This window comes from Aulonocara stuartgranti (assembly GCF_965226115.1).
Source record: "Aulonocara stuartgranti genome assembly, chromosome: 23".
Taxonomy (NCBI): Eukaryota; Metazoa; Chordata; class Actinopteri; order Cichliformes; family Cichlidae; genus Aulonocara; species Aulonocara stuartgranti.
This window is the reverse complement of record NC_138958.1, coordinates 18,375,826-18,385,845: the sequence shown is the minus strand read 5'-3', so window position 1 is coordinate 18,385,845 and position 10,020 is coordinate 18,375,826. Positions and strand designations below refer to the sequence as shown.

Genomic DNA, 10,020 nt, shown 5'->3' with positions numbered 1-10,020 from the left:
TGAGCAAATCGGTTTGGCTGAGGTTAAAGTTACGTTTCATAACTGCATAGTTTCACAGACGTTTAATGGTTCACTGGCACATGTGTTAGACTGAACTGTCATCTAAATATCATCAGTTTTTTAATAGTTATTCAACTGTATTCTAAGCACCAGCTGTCTGTTAGAATGTGATGATTTTTTTTCTCTCTCTGTTGGCAGAGGTATAAAAATGCGCAGGAAAATCTTACGTGCATGGCAAACTTCACCGACGATATTTAGGGAGGAATAAACAAACATCAAACATAAATGAACCATTTGCCTATCTCCATAATTGAGAGTATTTTCTCTTCTTATGTCAACACTCTCTCTCTCTCTCTTTTTTTTTTTTTTTTTTGCTTTTTCGGTCATGTTATGTTTACCTGTCAAAGGCTTGTTACAAACTATGAAACACATCGTGCAGACTTCTGGATGTTAGAAGAAAACTAATACTGCTCATGAATGAGACTAAAGGCAGGAAGGTGTCCTTTAAAACTAAACATGTTAATAGGACCTCCCTATTTATATCATAGTTTATGATATAGCACGTGTATTTCAGTAATAGCCTGCTGATTTCAGTGTAGTGGTGAACAGTCGCACAGCTCACGTAGGCGTTATCTGTGATACTCCTTAACTATAATTTATCCAAGTTAACTTCAGTTAACCATTCAGACAGTTCTTTTGCAATGAAAAACATAAACACCCATGCTGCCGGGAGGTTTCCTCAGTGCCAGTTGTTAACATTATAGCTGCTTATGCAGTAACCATGGTAACCACAGACTCTGAGCGGCTGGATCGACGGAGGTCAGACAACAATTTTACATGTATGATCTTAAAACAGGACACAGCCACTATACGTGCTGGCCTCATATCAAATGTGAAGGCAGACTGAGTCTATGTTTGACGTTTTTTATATCTAATCTTCCTTTTCAAACATTTAAACAGCAGCGAGTCTGCAGCTGAGGGAATACAAACTCAAATTGTCGGAACAGGTTTGCTCGTTTCTTGGATTCATTTGGTGATTTATTAAATGTATAACTGTTATTCTAATCTGCTGCTGAGTCTCTTACACTTTTCTTTATGCTATATATTTTCACGTCTCTGGAATAGTTGGAAGTTAGATAGTCAGCTGGGAAACTTTGTGTTAACTCATGGAGCTGAGGATATCGTGGATATGCTGACCTCGCTGCGTGGTGTACAGAGCGAGGTCAGCATGATTAACACATTAGAACATCAGGAAATAAAACACCGATAAATATAACCTCAGTAAAAGAAGTCAGCGGGGGTTACTACAGCTGTGTACCGGGGCCTGCGCTTTGTCGGTGGGATTGCTTGCGAGGCGAGCGGGTCTATCCCACGCTTTGCCGTGAGACTGGGCAGACATCTCCGAAATCATCGAAGCAGTTTTGCAAAGAGGCTGTATCTTGACAAACCGACCAGACACGTGAAGATTAAACCACTACATTCTCGGCTAAAAAAATATTAAAACGGTATTTGGTGACACACAAACAGGGTTTTTCAAAGTTCAGTTCTGTTAGCTTCCACATGCCGGTTGTTGTGTGCTAGAAACAATGGCCACCAGGCCAAAGCAATGGTTTTGACTCGATCAGCGTTAACCCCGCCCCCTGAGTTTGATGGGTGAGGCTGACAGATAAAATTATTTCATGATGAGAGCCAGGCGCCAGGACTGCCAAAATGAAATAAATAAATATATCATTAAATAATTAATTAAATGTGTCAATAATTAATTAAATGTGTCAATAATTAATTAAAATGTGAAATACATAAATAATTAATTAAATGTGTCAATAATTAATTAATTACATGTGTCATAACTATTTATTTAATTAATTAATTCCAATTTCATTAATTATTGACACATTTAATTAATTATTTAATGGTGTATTTAATTAATTCATTATGGCAGTCCTGGCGTTCCATACAGGACACAAAAGACTGCGTTTCTAAACCGGGCTTCACCCATACCGTAATATGCGTAAGAGTAGTGCAACCACATTTTCGGTGAGGCTGGCGGTGCAGCTAGCTTGACTGTGACTTCGTAAGTGAGGGCTCACTCATCAGTAATCCGGTGGATACAGCAGTGTGTACAGGTAAGGCCATTTAAACGGACAGAATGACTATTAAAAGTCAGCGAGTATCAATAATGTTAATGTGGTTATGTTAGTAATAAAGCGAGTGCTAATATAACAGCTTTAAGATGCACTTGTAGATATTACATGTTTTACCGTCTTTATAGTGCTAGCTTAAAGTTACGGTGTAAACGTTAGCTTATATTGGAGTAAAGCTGTTACTGTTTAAACGATGTTAGGACAGAAATATTAGCTTCTGTCATGACTGATGAAGTTACTAATTAATAAAGTTTCAAGTAAAGCGATTAACCGCAGCCACAGATTGACAGTAAATATCTTGATTAGCTTCAATGCGTCTAATAAATACGTGCAAGTTTCAGTGCTTCGTTTAAACTGTATGATACTTATACTGACCCAGGGTCAGTGTAAAATACAATCCTAGCTGTGTGAACAAAGCCTGGCTCCTTTAATCCTGCATGACAAACCTCAGGATGCAGGTTATTATTACTCTTTCCTGCTGGCACACCTGTCACACCTGAGAGTCAGCTTACAGTGACGTGGACATCATGCAAAGACTGGCAGACTGTGTAATACTGCAAATGATCAGTGACTCAGGTTAACACTAAACTTTAAACAGTACCTCTGTGTCTCTCTCTGTGTGCTGAACATTTAGAATCAGATTGAGTCATACTGTATCAGCTGAAACTGTTATATGTAACTATCAGTATTTTGTATTCAGGTGTGGGGAATATACCTATGAGTGCAGTGAAGCAACATCCCAGATTAATCTCTGGCCAAAGATATCGTATTTAAATCAGACTACTGAACCAGCCACATCAGCCTTTTGTGATATCTGTTTAAAGTAGACTAAAAATGGTAAATGGTAAATGGCCTGTATTTATATAGCGCTTTTCTAGTCCCTAAGGACCCCAAAGCGCTTTACACAACCTGTCATCCACCCATTCACACACTGGTGATGGCAGGCTACATTGTAGCCACAGCCACCCTGGGGCGCACTGACAGAGGCGAGGCTGCCAGACACTGGCGCCACCGGGCCCTCTGACCACCACCAGTAGGCAACAGGTGAAGTGTCTTGCCCAAGGACACAACGACCGAGACTGTCCAAGCCGGGGCTCGAACTCGCAACCTTCCGATTACAAGGCGAACTCCCAACTCTTGAGCCACGATCGCCCCCCAATGAAAATGAACTACATGTTCTTGAGAAGGCAGCACGGTGGCACGGTGGTTAGCACTGTTGCCGCACAGCAAGAAGGTCCTGAGTTCAATTCCAACATCAGGCCGGGGTCTTTCTGTGTGGAGTTTGCATGTTCTCCCCGTGTTTGCGTGGGTTCCCTCCGGGTACTCCGGCTTTCTCCCACCGTCCAAAGACATGCAGCTTGTGGGGATAGGTTAATTGGAAATTCCAAATTGCCATTAGGTGTGAATGTGAGTGCGAATGATTGTCTGTCCCTGTGTGTTGGCCCTGCGACAGACTGGCGACCTGTCCAGGGTGTACCCCGCCTCTCGCCCTATGACAGCTGGGATAGGCTCCAGCGCCCCCCGTGACCCTGAAAAGGATAAGCGGAAGCGAATGGATGGATGGATGGATGGATGGATGTTCTTGAGAAGTGGACTGTGAGCACAGAAACACATGTTCATACATACAGCTGTAGCAAGCTTACATTAATTTTATTACTCCGATGTCTGTCTCTCTGTTAGTCCTCTGACAGACTGCTGACCTATCCAGTTGTACTCTTCCTATGACTACTGGGACAGGCTCGAGCCCCCCACCCTCCCACTGTGAACCTGAATTGAATATTCAGAAGAACTTGAATGGATAAACTGACATTTGTTTAAATAGTTCTAGAAATCTGAGCTGTTGGTGTGTCCTTGGATTGTGTGGTAATAATATTAGAGCTGGCAATCTTTCCTACTGAATCTCTACTATGAGTCATGTTACCTGAGATTAGGGCTGCTCGATTATGGCAAAAATGATAATCACGATTATTTTCACTGAAATTGAGATCATGATTATTTGACGATATTTATTTAACCCTTTAAGACCTACCATAGAACCAAGTCCGCCAGAGCTTATATAATTTTTTTACATGTTGTAGTGCCATTTGTGGGAGCATTTCAAGTTGCTATACATCAATACAACTGTTATAGCCCATATTTTAATAATATGTCTGCATTAAGTCCATAGTAACTACATTAATTGCAAACAAGTGCAATAAACTACAAAAAAATTGAAAATCGTTTTTGTTTTTGTTTTTTACATATATTTCTACTTGGAGAAATTTAAGAGGTTTATCCCTCAAAACTTTAAATACAAAAAAGTTGCAAAAAATAGTTTACAACAACAGGAAATTTATTTTGAGTGTCTGCATAGTTTTATTTTGGAGATACAGCAATTTTTATATACTGCAGGAAAAACAAAAAACAATCCTATGATGCAAATTTGCAAAGAAAACAGCGGGTGCATCAAAATAAACTATTTCCAGTAGTGCAATTTGAGTTCTAAGCATCCCAGAAACTATTCAGAAAAGTCAAACATGACTTATAAAAACACTAGTATAGGCTTTTAAGGCCTACAAGTAAAAAACTACATTTTCCACGAAAATGACGTCACTTCCGGTTCCGGGCAGGAAATGCGATAGTTCGCGTTGACGTCTTTTTCAATGTGGGAAGTGTTAAGAACAGCTGATCGGATCGGCAAAGCGTGTTTCTGGAATATTATGTTTTTGTTCCTGCAAGCGCTTTTTATGCAATTTTTGCAAAGCTTTATGTGGAAGGAAACCGTGACCGAGGACAAGCTGATGGCATAAGATGTAAGTACAACTCCTCCGGTTTCATATGCAAAACAAATTATTGCGCTAGCTTACGCGGTTCAGGTTCTACAGGGATTTAAAAATAGTTACACAAAACAGAGCGTGCTGCTCTGACCGGCTTTAAAGGGTTGACAATAACAATGTATTGAATAATGACTTTAAAAAAATAATATAAAATAGTGTGCAAATACTGATAACAGTGCAAATGTTTGCAATATAAGAAATAAATGAAAAATGTAAACATCTATGTTTAGTGAACTTTGCAGTGTTGCTCTGTGGTGCCAGAGCGTTCTCACTCCCGAGGCGTAACATGCCGACGTTTTGTCACGTCCCGCGGCGTTCCTGAGGAACGCGAAAGGAGACCTTCGGCGTTCTTATGGTACGCGGCGGGTTATGGCTGGAATCCAGTGCAATGACGCTCCCGCGGTAGTAGACGTTCCAGCCCTGTATTCCAGCCCTAAACCTAACCTTATCCCTAGCCCTGACCATAACCTTATTCCTGACCTTAACCAGGACTTTAATGATGTTAAATAGCGTGTTTCTAAGCGATTTGAAGAAAAAGAGCGAACATGTGTAGGTTCAGTCCAGACGGTTCTCATATTTCCTCTTTTTCCGAGGTCGTCATTTAGGAACGTGGTGGGTAGCCGAAAACGTAATATGGTGACGATTTGTCACCTAGCGTAAAATGTTACGCTTTGGGAGTGAGAACGGGTTGGTGGTGCAGCTACTACACCGTAGCAAAGTTTACACACTGTGTCTACTTGATCCACGTCTGACTCCGCGAACCCACAATGTTTCCACACCACTGAAGTTTTTTTTACCTCTCTTTTCAACCAACTGCAGTCACTCTCCTCTCCAAATAACTTCTGCTTAGCTTTCCGAGCTTCCCTCGGGTCCTCTTCAGACGTGTGTTCGAAATGGAGAGCGGTGCGCTTGATTTACCACACGGAGCAGCGCGAGAGTAAAGCATGAGGGAGGGGCTAATAATCGGCTCAGTCATTTTTAATGATCGTTGAAAGCCCAGATCGTAATTGTGATTAAAATTCGATTAATTCAGCAGCCCTACCTGAGATTAATTCTATGTTTACCTGTCAGATCTTAACTGCTTACAGTTAAGCAACATATTCATATTTAATTGAAATATGAACAAATTATCTTTTGATTGCTGGCTCAAAGAGTCTTTATGGAAATCCTGTTTGACTTTTTGTCATTTTAATTCTCTTTTCCATTTGCCAGAACAGTTCTCCACAGTCACTGTCCATATGGGTCAGTGGGACCAAGAAGCACTCTGCTAATGTGTGGACTCTGACCAGCAACATCCAGCAAGACCCAGACAGCGTTTTCTATCTCCCAGCTGGAGTTTTTTGTTTGTCTGTGACTGGAGAGTCAGTTTTTTGTTGAGCTTCACACTTGCAGAGGTAAGTCCGTTTGCAGAGATCCCTCCCACCCTGGCTTTTATGTGCTAGATTTCTTATCTGAAACAGTAATATTTCAGTGACAGCTGCTTATACCACAGGTTAACACACGCTACTGATCCCTGATGGGAGAATCATCACCTCTGCCAACAAAGAAGCCTGGTGGATGTTTGTTTACAGTCTGATGATGGGACATCATGCTCTGCATCTTCAAAGTTTGCCTCCTCATTATTATTCATACACAATAATGTGAAGTATGCTCATATCTAGTATAACTGAACAAACATGGTGCTCTTCATTTATGGAGGCTGTTGAGTCTGAATGTTGGATGTTGTGTATCTCGTGTTCTCTGGGCTTTGTTGTCCTCAGTCTTTTTGCAGGATCAGAAAACAAAACCAGGAGGCGCGTAAATGTTTCTTCTCCAATTGGATGATGATAAGACTGTGACACGGGATGCTACCTTTAGTCTTGTGATGAAGCAAAGCTCAGGAAGAAGTGGGATTAAATGGTACCCACATGTGTGCTGCTGAGAAGGATGTACAGGGGCACCTGCAGCCAAATCCAAGCCGCCTCAGGTTAGTTGTAGTTGCAGAACGCTATAGGACTGAGACAGCAGTCCACAGTACTGTAATGATGATTCTGACTTTGGTCATGGTTGCAGAATATTTTAAATAATATACAATCTTATTTTTTGTAATTCATTTTTTTCTGAATTGAAAATACTATATTGTATTCATACAGAATCAGTATGGTATCATTGTTTGTCTGTTCACTGATTGCTGAAACTAAGAGCTAGTTTGATCTATTTAGATCTAAAGTATCCCAACTCGAGCTCTAATGTTTCTTCACCCCTGTGTGTGTGATTTCCTACATGCTGGCAGAGCAGCAGTTTGTGCTCACAGATGATGATGGTGTGGAGAGACGGTGGTGTTTCCTCAGAAGAACTAGCAGAGTCACAAAGGACACGAGTCCATCTCACCACCTTGACTTGCTGACTGATGCTCGTCTGCACTGCACAGAGGAAATCAACTGACTGAGGTTTGTCCAGTGCAGTGTTATGAAATGTATATATTTTTTTATGCTTACAGATATGTTTTTCTTGACAGAGGGGCTCTGCAGAGGTTAGACAAGGCAGAGAAAATGACAATTATGATCTTTCATTGGAGGCTGCAAATAAACCGTACACAGCTAAAATAGTTGTCAGTTTTAGACTTGAATGTTCTTTATACAGGCACATGTTGTACATAGTATGATTAGAGCAGCAAGCCAAATGCTCCTGGTGCGACCTAGATCTCGGCTTAAGACCAGAGGTGACCGCGAATAACCTCCCTCAAGCTATTCGTGCATCTGATTCAATTCATTCTTTTAAATCTTGATTAAAAACATATTTATTTAGCCTTGCTTTCCCAACCTCCTAGACCTCGCACTTTTAAGTGTACTGTAACTTACCTTTTTTGCTTTATTAATGTTTCAAACGTTTTAACATTCAGCCTTTTGGGTTGTGCCTACTATGCCTGGTGTATTATTGGTTAGTTATGTCTCCGGCCTGTTAGTGTATTTTATTTGTATTTATTATTGCTCTTAACTCGTTCTGTGAAGCACTTTGGCATACCTGTGGTTTTTAAATGTTCTATATAAATAAAATTGTATTGTATTGTATGTGCTTTACATTTTACTATGATTTACTGGGATATTTGTTGCCTGATGTTCAGCAGGAATGGAGAAATGGAATCAAAAGGAGATGTTTTTGCTGACTTTGTAATGTTGTGAGTAAATCTTCAATATTATTTATTTGCTTGGTTATTTTAGGAGTGCTTCTGAGTGGAGGAGAGAGGAGTCATCATCCAGCTTCAAAGAAAACATCCAGGTAAAGTGACGTGGATCAGTGGATAAACTTGACTCCCCTTTAAAGGAGACACTCTTAGAGAGAGACGATCTGAGCCATCCTTAAACGATAGTGTTTTCAAATACACAAACATTTCTAAAGGACAAAAATGAACATCCCACTTTGACTGCAATACAAATAAATCTTTGCATGTGTGTTTTCAAACTCTCAGATGGGCAGGATATCACTATTGGACTGTGTAACCTGCCGGAGCAGCATTGAATGACCACCACACATGAGCATGTTCCTGCAACATTCAGCATCTGATCCTTCATCTGTGTGCTGCTGCTTTTGGTAAGTAGAGTTACCTAACTACAGTAACTCTAAACATATGCCATCCATTTCTAATGGCCTGGTTACTTCCTGTCAGTTACTTTAGAAACCATGTGGTCACCTGACCTAACACTGTTTCTTCTTCTTCCCCTTAATGTTGAAGTGTCAAATGTCAAACAGCTGGAGAGGAAACTACACCAGTGTACTGAGATGTTTCACCAACACGTGCCAGACGCTGTTCCTTCATGGTGACATTACCAGAGTCAGTCCCGCCCACCTCAGGACCTCGCCATTGATCATGATGATTATAATGATGACAGCACGCGGAAATAAGACTGTAAAAATCCACGACCAGAATGTTTAGATGCTTTCTAATGCATACTGAGTTTTTGTCTCTCTCTTTTTTTTTTTTTTTTACCTCATCTGTTACTAACAAAGTTCACCAAACTCACACAGTTTACATTCTGTATGTTTCCATCTTTACCAGCCACACTCTAACTGCAATTAAGGAAATAATCCTTAGAAATCGTTGTTTTTCCCTTTTGTAATTGATGATAATTCAGTGAATATACTGCGCTGCTTCCTTTTATTGCGTCACACATTGTTTCAAGTTTTTCAGTGTCCAATTATTTTTTACTGCTGTTTGAATTCCCAGTATGTTTGACCCTGTAGACTGTTTGATGGACTGCTTGTCTTCCTGTTTGTAACCACCGCCTGTTTTTGACTAAAGAGTTGGATTTTTGACTTTAACACAGCCTCTGCGTGTCCTCCCTTTGTGTCCTCTTCCTCTGTGAATGTGTTGCATGTGTCACAGATTCATTTTATTAACAGCTTTCCCACAGTGAGTTGCATCAGCATGCATTCACAGCACATTTCAGAAGGATTCAGATTAATAGAGTGATCATATAGTCAGAATTATCCTGACAGAGTGCCACTATAAATTACCTTTCATCAGGTAAATTTTAAAGTTCAGTATTTCAAAGCAGGACTTATGAAGAATCATATTGGCATTAGGACTGTAAGAATATGTACTTACAAAGTCTAATTTTTCTAATTATGTTAGAATATTGGAAGACAATCAACTTTTAGTGTTTTCTGAAAATTTATTATTTTGAAATACAGGGAGTGCAGAATTATTAGGCAACTGAGTATTTTGTCCACGTCATCCTCTTCATGCATGTTGTCTTACTCCAAGCTGTATAGGCTCGAAAGCCTACTACCAATTAAGCATATTAGGTGATGTGCATCTCTGTAATGAGAAGGGGTGTGGTCTAATGACATCAACACCCTATATCAGGTGTGCATAATTATTAGGCAACGTCCTTTCCTTTGGCAAAATGGGTCAAAAGAAGGACTTGACAGGCTCAGAAAAGTCAAAAATAGTGAGATATCTTGCAGAGGGGTGCAGCAGTCTCAAAATTGCAAAGCTTCTGAAGCATGATCATCGAACAATCAAGCGTTTCATTCAAAATGGTCAACAGGGTCGCAAGAAGCGTGTGGAAAAACCAAGG

The 10,020-nt window shown here is 40.3% G+C and overlaps 1 long non-coding RNA gene across 1 annotated transcript; it reads left to right on the top strand.

Moving 5' to 3' along the window:
• The first annotated feature begins 1,290 nt into the window (after positions 1 to 1,290).
• LOC309701382 lies at positions 1,291 to 6,600 on the top strand. The gene is made up of 3 exons (XR_014274964.1): positions 1,291 to 2,126; positions 6,173 to 6,354; positions 6,453 to 6,600. It is a non-coding gene; the product is annotated as an uncharacterized lncRNA (long non-coding RNA).
• Positions 6,601 to 10,020: the final 3,420 nt, after the last annotated feature.